Below are 13,775 nucleotides of genomic sequence, written 5' to 3'. Positions count from 1 at the left end.
TTACTCAGTTCGGTATCTCATCCGGAAACGCCCTCCCAGACATACCCGGGATAACGTTTAACCAGATATCTGGGCCACCATGGCCCAGCCCAGTTGACCTATAAAATTCACCATCACAGAGTCTAAGATTATCTAATGAAATATTGAAAGCCCTGCCCCTGTGCATGCCCTGGGAAGTCTATGGGTTTGGAGTCAGGCAGGTCTGAATTCTGGGTCCGTCACTTACTAGGTCCGGGTCTCTGGAAATTCACATGACGTCACTGAGACACAGTTAGGGCAATGGCCCACTGGGGACAATAATAGCTATCTGCTCCGTTCGCTGTGTCTGTCGCTTGTGTGGTTCATGGTGTAACCAGTCTGTCCCATCCCATAGAAGTGCCTATGGGCTGGAATCACCAGCCCCCGTCCATGTAGAGCCTGGGGAATTCTGGGGGTTCTGCCTCTGTGGCTGTGACAGGAGCATTGGTGGCAAAGGTCCAGTGGCCCAGAGGACTGGGCCAGCGGCTTGGGTCTCTACTCCACCCACTGTTACATGTGTATTCACTCACCCTTGTTCACCTTCACCTTCCACCTCCTGGAATACGTGGTCAGAACGGTCTGTCATGTGCTAAAGCCTAGACGCAGGACCCCCCAAATCTTCTTTCCTCTCAGTCTTCTCCTGGAGTCTGGAAGCTTCTCCCTTGGCTTGGTTCTGAGTTCAATTGTCTCCCCAAAACTCCTACGCTGAAACTCTCCACCTAGCACCTCAGGACGTGACGGCTTTTGGAGATGGGTCCTTTATTTTTATTTTTTTTAATGTTTATTTATTTTTGAGAGAGAGAGAGAGACAGAGAGAATGGGGGAGGGGCAGAGAGCGAGAGGGCAACACAGAATCCGAAGCAGGCTCCAGGCTCTGAGCTGTCAGCACAGCCCCCCCCCCCACCCCCACCCCCGCGCCGTGGGGCTCAAACTCACAATCGGCAAGATTGTGACCTGAGTTTAAGTCAGACGCTTATCGGACTGAGCCCCCCGCCAGGTGCCCCTGGAGATGGGTCCTTTAAAAAGGTGCTAAGCACCAGGAGCACGTGTACACAGAGGGCAGGCCATGTGAGGACTCAGGGAGAAAGCGGCCAAGGAGAGGCCTCAGAGGAAACCAACTGTAGGGACGCCTTGATCTTGGACTTTGAGCCTCCAGAACGGTGAGATAACACACTCCTGTTGCCTAAGCCCCTCAGTCTGCGGTACTTTGGTATGGCCGCCCTCGCAGGTTAATACGGGATCGTTAAAACACAAGAGGTCTGTTGATAATACCCTTGGGTAGACAGTAGTGAGCTTCCCACAGGCAGTTCCAGTCACCGATCTGGTGATAACTTGCCTTCTGCACAGCGATGATGGTACCTCCCTGATCCATCACTAAGCTGAACGGAGGGGGCCATACAGGCTTATACAGGCAGCCTCCTCCTACCCCGTGAAACACTTCTCGTACTACATGTCACAGAGAAGCTGTTCACCGCGTTCCATTTTCTTCTCTGGGTTTCCCCTATGCCTTAATTTTTTCTTCCTCACCGCAGCTAGACAGCCCATTCCGCCCCCCCCCCCCCCCCGGCTCCCCAGGTCTGGTAGAAACGACCCTACCACTTTCCTTCTTGAGTTTCTTTTCAGGCCTCAAATGTACAGATTTGGACTCATCATACTTTTTGGCCATCAGAACGCTGGGACCATTGGCCCACGCATGGCCCTCTTATAAAAGAATTAAATAACTGATTATTACCATTATGTAAATAAACTCGCCTGGACTTATTGTCCAACATGAGAACCAAAACTGGGGTTTACAAGTGCTTTACTTTTGTAAAGATACCATTTGGTGGTGGGGGGGGTGGCAGGTGGGGAGCCTGGGTAGCTCAGTTGGTTAACGTCCGGTCAGGTCATGATCTCGCCTTTCGGAGTTCGAGCCCTGCTTTGCGCTCTGTGCTGACAGCTCAGGGCCTGGAGCCTGCTTGAGGTTCTGTGTCTCCCTCTCTTTCTGCCCCACCCCCGCTCGTGTTTCCTCTCTCTCTCTCTCTCTCTCAAAAATAAATAAATATTTAAAAATTTTAAAAATATATACAGTCTGTAGGGCTGCCTGGGTGGCTCGGTCCATTAAGCGTCTGACTCTTGACTTCGGCTCAGGTCATGATCTCACGGTTCATGAGTTCAAGCCCCACATCGAGCTCTCTTTTGTCAGTACAGAGCCAGCTTCGGATCCTCTGTCCCCCTCTCTCCATTCCCTTCCCCTACTCATGCTCTCGCTCTCTCGCTCTCTCTCTCAAAATAAATATTTTTTTAAAAATACAGTTTTTTTTATCCCACTTATCTACATTCCCCCAAAATGTATTGTTTCGTCCACTCTGTCTACATTTTCAATTTGTTGACACAAACTCGTTGATGTGTTCTGCACTACCCTATTGTTTGGACCCTGCTTGTCTGTCCCATGTCCCCTTTTACTCACAGTGACAGTGCTAATGCCCCTGCCTCCTCTTCCTCTTTTTTTGTTTTTAATGTTTATGTATTTTTGAGAGAGAGAGAAAGAGTGCAAGCAGGGGAGAGGCAGAGAGAGAGGGAGACACAGAATCCGAAGCAGGCTCCAGGTCATGAGCCATCAGCACAGAGCCCAATGCGGGGCTTGAACTCACGAGTGGTGAGATCGTGACCTGAGCCAAAGTCGGACGCTCAACCGACTGAGCCCCCCAGGCGCCCCTTGCCTTTCCTTGCTCTTGATGGGGATTGCCAGAGATTATTTTGTCTTTCCAGAGAAATCGACTTTCGGTTTTATTGTTCTTCTCTATTCAATCATGGCTTCATTGCTTTCTACTGTCATTTTTTGTAATCTTGTTCCTTCCTCTTTCTTGGGTTTACTCTTTTGTTCTAACCTTTTAAGCTAGACAACATAGGGCATGCATTTTCAGCTTCTCTTCTTTACTCCTAGAAGCGTTTAATGTTGTGACTTTACTGTGCTCGCACTTTCACTGCACGACACAAGTTCCAGTGCGTAGGGTTTTCGTTATCACGCGGTCCTTTGTATTTTTTATTTTACTTATTTTAATTTTTTTTAATGTTTCTTATTGAGATAGAGAAGGATGGTGGGGGGTGGAGGGGAATAGAGAGGGAGGGAGACACAGAATCAGAATCCAAAGCAGGCTCCAGGCTCGGAGCCGTCAGCACCATGGGGCTCAAAGTCACGAACCGCGAGATCGTGACCTGAGGCCGAAGTTGGACGCCAACCGACTGAGCCACCCAGGCGCCGCCTTTCGTGTTTTTTAAATTTCCCACTGTGATTTCTTCAACCCATGAGCTACTTGGAGGTGTTTTTTTTTTTTTTTTCAAGTCATTTTTAAAATCTTTATATTAACAAATTTTATTTCATTGTTTCCTTCTGTCTCCCTCTTTTGTTTCTCCAACATGGTCTTGGGCAAGGGAGCCAGAAGTTTGTGCTAAGTCACAGTATTGGAAGGAACCAGGACTCCCTTGACCTTTCTTCCTACTTACTTCCTATCAAAATGAAGCCCAGAGCTCTGCCGGTCTCCTGCCTGCCCCTGCCCCCCAACCAAAGCCCTTCAGCTGAGTCTGTATCTGCATGTGCTTCTTTCTCAGCTCAGTGGAGATGGTCCTTTCAACATCGTTGAGCTCATGCCCCTGCCTCTTCCACTGGGACTTTCCTTCCTAATGATCTCTTCTCTCTTTCTGCTTCTGTCTCTCCTCTCTCCTCGGAACACAAACATTTCATTCTTTCCTCAATGTTAAAAATAAACTAATAAACCAGGAGAACAACCCCCTCCTTAATGCTGCCTCTGTCTTCTCTTTCCTTGTACCATGAGATCCCTTCAAAATGTCCACTTGTAGTCTCTCCTCTCCACCACCTCTGGCCCATCTCTCGTTCCACGTTAACCCAGCTTCCGTGGCCCAGAGATAGCGTGTCTAAAAGCCGGTGGCTCCCAGTCTGCAAATTCAGTGCCTCGTCTTGGTCCTCACCTTGTGGCCTTCCAGGGGCACAGGCTGCCCTCGCTATGAGTGCCCTTCTCCCTTGGCTTCTAAGATGTTTTCTCCCTGGCTTTCCTGCCACCTTTCTGCCAACTGCCTCTCAGCCTCCTCTGCTGGTTCTTCTTCTCCTGCCCAGTCTTGCACGTGTGCCACCGAGGGTTCTGAGCTTGACTTCTCCTTGCTGGACACTCTCGGCCTTCCGGTGCCACCATATCCTGCCCATCCTAAGAAGACCCATGGCTTAGCCATCTGAGCTCCTCACCCTGCTGTCTGCTGTTGTCAAGGCCTCAGGCTCAGCGAACGATACACACTGTGGCCTCTTGCCCAATTCCAGGAGGAGGGAACACGGATTGCTCAGTGGTCCTTGCATCAGAGGGACTAGTCAAAGTGGGAAGGACCATGTGCTTCCCTTCAAAGGGGAAGGGTTAATGCACCAGGTTCTGGTGACAAAGCCGGGTTAACAGACAGAAGTACATGCCCAGGAACCCTCACTGGTATGTTCTGATCAATGGTTAATTTTTTAAAAAACTGAATTTGATCAAACTGATTTTGGACACAGGCATAATTCTTATGGATCAACTTTATAGAGAGGGTCAAATTTCAGGTGGTATATGAGCTTCCTAGGTCTGCTGTGACAAAGTACCATAAACTGGGTAGCCAAAATTTATGGTCTCACAGTTCTACAGGCAATAGTCTGTGATCAAGGTGCCAGCAGGAAGGCTGATGGAAAGTCTTACGGCACCAGCTGACTTCACCACCCCATTCCTGCAGAAAAGGAAAAAAAAACAAGTTTAATTTCTAGAGAAATTCAAGCAAAGGCGCCTTGGGCTTGAGGATAGCAGACACAAAGGAGGGTCGGATAAGATACAACACAAAACAAGAGAATCGGAAAATTCTGAAGGCCCCCAAAGCTTTCAAAGCAAGTTAGAAAGGATCAGGAACCCAGATCGCTAGTGGATTCTCTGCGGCAAAGCTGTAAGCTGGAAGATGGTGTAGCAATGCCCTTTGAAGTTCTAAGAAGTTTTTCCAACCGAAAATTCTGTCCCACCCAAGTGATCAAGACATTTTCAAATATGCAATGCCTAAAACTTTGCCTTCAATGGCTTGGTGCCCATGCTCCACCAAAACAAGAGAATAAACTAAGAAAGGAAGACATGGGGTGCAGGAACAGGGGATCCCCAAAATGAGAGCGGCCATTGAAATTCTCCAGAGGATGATGAGGACATATACCAGGACAATAGCCGTGTATCAAGTCTAGAGAAGGTGGAGGGCTCCAGGGGAGACATTTCCAAGAAAATCAAAGGATCTCTTTCGTTGAGGAATCTGGTGGAAGTATTAGTTATAGAACATAGAACATTGAACAGTGAATAAACCAGTTATTAGCCCCAGGAAAGTTGTGGAAGGAAGCAAAGTAGGGAGGAAGGGAAGGAGGAGATGAAGAGGAGGAAGACAAAGAAGGAGGAGGAGGAGGAGGGAAGGGGGAGGGGGAGAAGGAGAAGAAGAAAGAGAAGGAAAAGGAGAAGGAAGAGAAGGAGAAGGAGGAGGAGGAGAAGAAGAAGAAGAAGAAGAAGAAGAAGAAGAAGAAGAAGGAAGAGGAGGAAGAGGAGGAGGAGGGAGGAGGGGGAGAAAGAGAAGAAAAAGGAGAAGGAGAAGGAGGAGGGGAAGGAAGAAAAGGAGAAGGAGGAGAAGAAGGAGAAGAAGAAGGAGAAGGAGAAGAAGGAGAAGGAGAAGAAGAAGAAGAAGAAGGAGGAGGAGGAGGAGGAGAGGGAGAAGGAGAAGAAGGAAGGGAGGAGGAGGGGAAGAAAGAAATGTGCTATAACTATATATCTCCATTGTGAACAGAATTTCTATGGTCACATGTAAACACCTAATTGTAAGGTGACCGTGTATTATCATATGATGAGGATGTGGGGAGAACATGCACAGTATGGGTGTCTGTGGGTGTCTATAAGATTTTCCCTACAAGATTCTCCATATATCCTTTGATACAAAAAGTCAATAGATAACATCTAACTTGGAAAAATAAACAAATAACAAGCATGGTCATTAGAAAAGCAGAGCTAAGTACCAGAAGTAACGCTAGAAGAATGAAAAATTGCTTGCCTGGCGGTTGGGGCATGGGGTTGGGTTTAGAGGCATAAGATACTCTTCTCTTTATATGTCTTGTAGTAAGTACTCTTTGACCTTGCAATTTGTGTACATATATGAAGTTGATAACAAGTTACATTTACGCTAAACTCTTTTCAAGAGAAGTGCTGAGTATCCCTTTTTAATTTAGGGACTCTTTCAGCTCTGCCCACCAGTCGGTTCTGCTAGCCCATGCCCTGGGGCTTTAGAACTGCCCAGGGACTGACATGTCTCCACCCCATGACCAGGCACGAGAAGAGAACACTACTGGTGGACGAAAAGATTTTAATTAAGCATCCAGACAAGCACTGTTAAAGAGTGAGCGAGAGCAGTTCTCAGCCCTCTCAATGTCCTGTTTCTTACCTGCTTGATTGAATAGCAGAGAGTGTACAGCTAAGGATATCTTTGTGGACCAAAAAGTGAGAGAGGTTTGGGTTTTGTTTATTTTTAATCCCAGTTTGTAAGCCCCCAATCCGATTAAATAGTCCAAATTGTCCAGATGGGTGGAAATGATCCATCTGGGAAACAAAATGTCTAGTAGGCTCCAAGATGATTATTTGCTTTCAAGTCTGGGGTTTTGGCCGCATCCACCCAAGAAAGACTGAGGTCCAGCGCTCAGACAAGCTCCTACTTCCAAGGCTTCTGTGAACCTCCAAGCCTGCCCTCCGATAAATACTTCTCATCGGTAGAAGCAGTGCAGAAAGGCCTGTCTGGAGAATATTCTCGGGTTTTTTTTTAATGTTTATTTATTATTTTTGACAGAGAGTGTGAGTGGAGGAGGGGCAGAGAGATGGGGGGTGGGGGTGGGACAGAGGATCCAGAGTGGGCTCTGTACCCACAGCAGCAAGCCCGATGCAGGGCTCGAACCCACGAACCGCGAGATCATGACGAGAGCCGAAGTTGGACGCTCAACTGACTGAGCCACCCAGGTGCCCCTGGAGGAATCTCACTTAACATGAGGGTGAGCCGTGGTGGAAGAATGAGGGCCTTGTCCTTTTCCATGAATGTTTAGAGCAAGCTCTGACGAAGCATCCAAAAAAACATTCCCAACCTACACCCGCCCCCCCACTCACACACCGCAATCAGAGTCAGGAATCCAAGAGTGCCAGTGGCGTCTCATGCCCGTGGAGCTGGCCTGATGGAAGTGCCCAGCCTGCAAAAAGCAAGGCTACTGGGTGCACGCCGTGATGACGATGCTGTCCGGACTGGGGTGGCGAGCCACGTTTTCCATTTGTTCGTCGGGAGTTCACGACGGTCGGCTCTGCAGGGACAAGAGTTGTATGTATCTGAAACCTAGGCATGATCTCTCCTTTGACCTGCATGACCGTAGTGAGGGGCTGTGTGACTGGGGAGAAAGTGAAATCAGGGAAGGCAGCCTGGTACAGTTATCTGCGTCCCTATTGATCTGCAGGTTTGGATCGCTGCCTGGCCTCATCAGGAGTGACATCAGCACGGCCGGGCATTTCGTCTCCACCTGTGAACCCGGAAAGCACTTTTGAGGGCAATGAGGCTCACAAAGCCTCCGTACCCGCCTTCCCCACCCCCGATAAACCGTATACTTGCAAAGATGCAGAAGCCTTGCTCCTTCGAAGGATGCGTCTTGATAGCTTTTCCATGTAATGCAAAGAAAATAAAGGAGACAATGAAAAGCCTCCCGTATACGTATTTCCCCCATGGAACATTTTGGTGCTAACCTGACAGCAGGGGAGTGTACTGATCCTCCCTTAGAGAAGTTTCCAGCTCTAATGACATGGAACATACATGCTTGCATGAGCACATTTTGTCTGCATTTACACCAAGCTCTGAACAGGATGGAGAGCAGAAATCCTCACTGGAAGAGGCGAGTGCCTCTGAAATTCACCCACCTCTGGCCTGTCTTTGAGTCCTTCTGATTGACTCCTATTTGAAAAAGGGAAATGTAGTTTTCACGCCAGATCAAAGGTAGTAAATAAGTATTAGACGTTTTGGTCAAATCCTAAGTAATTTTGTGAAATTGCACCCACTTTAAAATATTGAGTAATGGTTTTCAAGCCTGAAGAGAGTCCATTTTTAGACTTAAAAAAACTTTGGTCAAAGCCTTAGGGAAAAAAAACGTTAAGTTTCCATATTTTCAAAGTGGGTCAGCCGTGGTTTTCGCGTTTGTTTGTTTGTTTCTGCTGAAATTCACAAGGCTTCTGGGATCAGCCATGTTGAATAAATAAAGATGAGGCAAACGAAATGTGATCTGAGATCTTGTCCGAACGATCTGACATTCTTCCAGGAGAAGAAGAGCCTCTATCATCCTGAAGTCGCTTCTACCCCTTTAAAGTCTGGCTCAAATTTTACCTACCTGGAAGCCAGTTCTAAATATATATCCTGGACCCTTGAAGTGAAATATCCACCTTGTCCACTGTTATCTCCTACGTTCTCAGACAGGATTATATTTGTTTGTCCTTAATCATCCTTGGGGTTGGATGACTCTTTGCGATGTTTTTTTCTCAAACGTACACGTCACCCACTGTTTCTAGAATGTGATCTCAGAGAGCAGCCTGGGTCTCCCCGGGGCATCCAGAACAGGACTCTATCCCCAGCTGCCCCACACGGTTCTTGTCCACCTCTCTCACTGCGTGTTTGTGCTAGTCACGGAAATACGTATACTGTTTGATCGGCTGCGGTAGAAACGCGACTAAAAATCGCGTGAAAATTTTATACTTGGAGAAAAATATTAGGTAAGGATTTTTTTGGATACTACTCAAATCTCTGTAAAGGGCATGGTGATTCTATAAACTGTATTAGATAAATACATTATAAGCAACAGTGGTTGTTAAATAAGCAAAACTACGATTAAGATAACAGCTGTGATAAATGGCTTCACATAAACAATAAAATACTTAGACGCTTAAAAGGAACAGGAGAGCGACGCCTGGGTGGCTCAGTTAAGCTTCTGACTTTGGCTCAGGTCGTGATCTCACGGTTTGTGGGTTCGAGCCCCACGTTGGGCTCGGTGCTGACAGCTCAGAGCCTGGAGCCTGCTTCGGATTCTGGGTCTCCCTCTCTCTCTGCCCCTCCCCCGCTCGTGCACACAGGCGTGCTCTCTCTCCCTCTCTAAAATAAACATTAAAAAGATTTTTTTGAAGGAACGTGATAAATTCAAAGAGTGTAAGAGTAGAAACCAGAACACTGGTGTTCTCAGTCAAGGAATCTTTAGTTTCCTTGTCTTAAATTAAAGGGAGCCGATGTGATCTTTATGAAATGTGTAGGATTTAACCTGCCGTGTTTACTTCTCTTTGTAAAAGTTGTTTCTAAGCTTACGGAGGTATCATATGCCTCTTATAAAAATGACCTCTCCCGGGGCGCGTGGGTGGCGCAGTCGGTTAAGCGTCCGACTTCAGCCAGGTCACGATCTCCCGGTCCGGGAGTTCGAGCCCCGCGTCAGGCTCTGGGCTGATGGCTCAGAGCCTGGAGCCTGTTTCCGAATCTGTGTCTCCCTCTCTCTCTGCCCCTCCCCCGTTCATGCTCTGTCTCTCTCTGTCGCAAAAATAAATAAATGTTGAAAAAAAATTAAAAAAAAAAAAAAATGACCTCTCCCTATTACCTCTTCCTGCCAGACCCCTTATGCACTTCTATAGGCCGTGTGTGAGTATGTGTGCACGTGTGAACACACGGGAATCTTTTGGGGACATAAAAGGCATTATAACATACGTATTGTTCGAGCTTTACTCTTTTCACTTAATACCTGGCATCTTTCCTTATCAGTACATTCAGATGTATGTCATCCTATGAATGGGCATCGTATCACAGTTGTTCCTCTATTAAAAAGCCATCTACGTTGGACCTTTTTTTTTTTTTTTTTTTGATATTACACATAGTGCTTCTGCAAACATCCTTGCACATACATCTTGGAGCATGTATATAAATACTTTTGTAAGACAGTTTCTGGATGAAAAATATCTGGGGCAAAGACTTTGTGTACTTTTAATTTTGATGGTACTATTTTATTTTATTTTATTTTATTTTTATTTTATTTTTATTTTAGAGAGAAAGGGAAAGCCCAAGGGAGAGAGAATTTTAAGCAGATTCCACACTCAGAGTAGAGCCCAACTTGAGGCTCGATCTCACACCCCTCAGATCATGACCTGAGTTGAAACCAAGAGTCAGACACTCAACTGACTGAGATACCCAGGCGTCCACTGATGGGTACTTTCAAATTAACTTTTTAAGGGGCTTTGCCCTCTCACTGACACTATCTGAGAGTGTCTCTTTCTTCACACAATTTTTTTTTTGTAATGTTTATTTATTTTTGAAAGACAGAGGACAAGCAGGGAAGGGGCAGAGAGAGAGACAGAGGGAGACACAGAATCCGAAGCAGGCTCCAGGCTCTGAACCGACAGCACAGAACCCCACGTGGGGCTCGAACTCACAAGCCATGAGATCGTGACCTGAGCCGAAGTCGGACGCTTAACCAACGGAGCCCCCCAGGCGCCCCTATTTCCTCATAGATTCACCAACACTGGATGTTATCACTCTTTTTATTGTCTGCCTCCGTAATACATAAAAAGAGATGTTCTAATTTGCATTCATCTGATTAGTAATAAGGTAAAAAAACAACAACAACCGCTTTTTATTAGTATTCATTTTCATTTACCTTTTTTCTCTTTTGTATGTGTTGGTGTCATCAAATGTCTGACAGTCTTACTGAACATTCCTCCTCCAGAACCAATTAATAAATGCAGCCGTATCAGTGACTGGATTGCATTTCATTTAATCTTCCTTTCCTCAGTGAGTCTTTCCCCTGAACTGGAGGGCTTGGGTGGAAACGAGGAGCATGTGGTGGGGGCCGGTACAGCCTAGTGGCTTCACCATTTCCAAGGCAAGAAGGGTCTTTGTTTGACTTCTGAGCCGAGTTGCCTTTCTTTCCGTGTTTTCTCTTCCACGCTGTTGTGAACATTTGAGTCCCAGCTTTGCTCTCCAGCCTCAACCCCTAAACTAGGTCCTTCCATTTATTTGAAGAGTAGCTCTGGGGGTAAGGGTTGGGGGGGGGCGGTTTCGGTTTGGGAGCAACTCCCTTGAAGCTAGCCAGCCTCTGGGGGCCAGGAGGGAGAAGGCAGTGATGTCCCTGCTGCCCTGGAGACAGGCCTCCTTTTGCTACTCACCGCGTAGGTCACTCACAAGACCACTCCTGCGCTGGCTGGAGTTGACTGTGATTTCTGAAAGTCTCCTACCTCTGAAACGACCTCCTCTTTCACGTGTTCTGGCCTCCGGTTCTCCCAACCCAGCCCATCAAGTGATCCTTAACTGGGGGCAATTTTATACTGTTTCCACCGGGGGGCATTTAGCAATTGGAGACATTTAGTCATCATGGGCTGGGGGGGGGTGTCACGACTCTGTAGCAGGTGGAGGCCAGAAGGGCCGATGATCATCCCGAAATGCACAGGACAGTCCCCACAACCAAGAATCATCCGGTCCGAAATGTCCATAGGGCCGAGTTGGAGAAACTGATCGAATCCCACCCACTTTCTATTTGAGTGTGCTCTTTCCCGTTCCTCAGAAAGCACTTCTGCCTTTCTTATTTTATTTTATTTATTTATTTTTTTTTAACGTTTATTTATTTTTTTGGGACAGAGAGAGACAGAGCATGAATGGGGGAGGGGCAGAGAAAGAGGGAGACACAGAATCAGAAACAGGCTCCAGGCTCTGAGCCATCAGCCCAGAGCCCGATGCGGGGCTCGAACTCACGGACCGCGAGATCCCGCGAGATCGTGACCTGGCTGAAGTCGGACGCTTAACCGACTGCGCCACCCAGGCGCCCCATGCCTTTCTTATTTTAAAATATGGTTTTGTTTTTGTTTTTTGTAATTTCAATAAGACCTGGTAAGAGAGGACAAGCATACGCACGAGGTCAGCCTGCTATCATGAATGAGAAAATATAGATTCTGTGATTTTGTGAATACACTCGGAGTACAGAATGAGGTGCAAACATTTCCTAACCACACGGGTTCTGGCTTCGTTCTTTAACTCTTCACTTCCTGCTACAGTTTTGCCCAAGCGACAGCTAACAAAAATGAATGGGTAGCCCAATCTGAAAGAGCCGGAGATTTAATATTTTTAAAAGTGCTGATACGTACGAAAAGGAAAAAATCACTCCCATTTTGTCGTCTTGGTGATAGTAGGGAATTTTCAGGCTGCTTGGGCTCCAGCAGTATGTTTCCAAATTTGATGTTTCGAAATGAGAACTCACATCCCCAGGGAGACGGAATGTTGTAGCAGAAAGAGCCTTAGAGACAATGGAGTCTGTGATGGATTGTGACTTTAATGGCCTCCATGACTTACTCCCTGTGTAGTTGCCTTCCACATTGACTCTGGGCTCAGCCAGGGATCTGGCTTTAGCCACCAGGACACCAGCAAACGCGATGCGTTACTCACGTCGTTCGTCACCGGGCTTGATAAGCGCTCCGGCGTTGGGCCATGTTCCTTTCCGAACGGTGCTGCCCCACGTCAAAAACTCAGAACATTCTGCTGGAAAGCCCACATGAGACAGAACTGAGGCATCCTGGCTGACATGGGCATAAGGTCACCTCGGTCTACCCAGCCTCAACTGGGCTGCCAGGAGGTGGCATCTACATGAGTGGGCAGCAGTGAGACCAGCAGAAGAACCGCCCAGCTAAGCCCGGCTCAACTGCAGAATTATGAATAAATAAATGCGGGTCGGCGTAAAGCCGCTGACTTTTGAGGTGGCTGGTAACACAGCAACAGGGAACTGAAATTGAGTCCGACATCTTGCTTTTAGAGAGGAGGCAGCTGAGAAAGTCATGTTCTGCATCGAGGCAAAGTTGCCAGGCCAGCTGCGTAAAAGTGTAATACAATTCCCATAATATACCCGAAGTGTTACTGATGCCCTTTCAACTGCTTCCTCAAACCCATGTATGAAGGATGCATTCCCGGTCTTCACCTCGCATGACAGGTTTCTATTCTAAACACACCTTTCCCCCTTCCTCCGTGACTTTACCGTCACCACCACAAATGGGGAAAAGCGGGGAATAGGACGCGTGAGGGTTATTTCTGGACACCAGCAACTCAACTTTCCACTGGAATCGTAATAATACAAACTCCTCCCAGTCCAATTCTGCGTTAACGAGGCATCCCCGCCGGGTTTTTCACACTTCAGGTGTTCTGAAGTAAGTCGCTGGTCAGGTAGTCAGTCCCACAAAGGCTCAGATCCCAAAGGGAATAAAAAAATTAACCCTTATAGGTGTTGGGTATGGGAAGGGTCAACCTTAAGTTCTGACCTTTCTTTCTTTCTTTCTTTCTTTCTTTCTTTCTTTCTTTCTTCTTTTCTTTCTTTCTAGTTTATTTATTTTGAGAGAGAGAGAGAGAGAGGGAGAGAGACAGAAGCAGTGGGAGGGGCAGAGAGAGAGGAGGGGACAGAGGATCCGAAGAGGGCTCTGTGCAGACCGCAAAAAGCCCAACGTGAGGCTCAAACTCACAAACCATAAGACCATGATCTGGGCTGAAGTCAGACGCTTAACTGACTGAGCCATCCAGGTGCCCCTTAAGTTCTAATTTTCTTAGTCAAGTACTACCCATCTCTCAGCACCAAGTGTTTTCCCCACCCTGACATCTCCTGAACGATGTGGCTCAGAAATGCCATCTTTACTCAAAAGATGACTGTGGGC

The 13,775-nt window shown here is 47.2% G+C and overlaps 1 long non-coding RNA gene across 1 annotated transcript; it reads right to left on the bottom strand.

Annotated features, from left to right (window-relative positions):
- Positions 1 to 3,279: 3,279 nt before the first annotated feature.
- LOC147580749 (uncharacterized) lies at positions 3,280 to 8,566 on the bottom strand. The gene is made up of 3 exons (XR_015251052.1): positions 8,453 to 8,566; positions 7,201 to 7,384; positions 3,280 to 4,761 (listed from the first exon to the last, which is right to left on the bottom strand). It is a non-coding gene; the product is annotated as an uncharacterized LOC147580749 (long non-coding RNA).
- Positions 8,567 to 13,775: the final 5,209 nt, after the last annotated feature.

The sequence above is a fragment of the Puma concolor genome, chromosome B2 (assembly GCF_028749965.1).
Source record: "Puma concolor isolate L17-30 chromosome B2, mPumCon1.1.hap2, whole genome shotgun sequence".
Classification (NCBI taxonomy): domain Eukaryota; kingdom Metazoa; phylum Chordata; class Mammalia; order Carnivora; family Felidae; genus Puma; species Puma concolor.
Note: the sequence above shows the minus strand (reverse complement) of the source record. Positions and strands in the feature narration are given on the sequence as shown.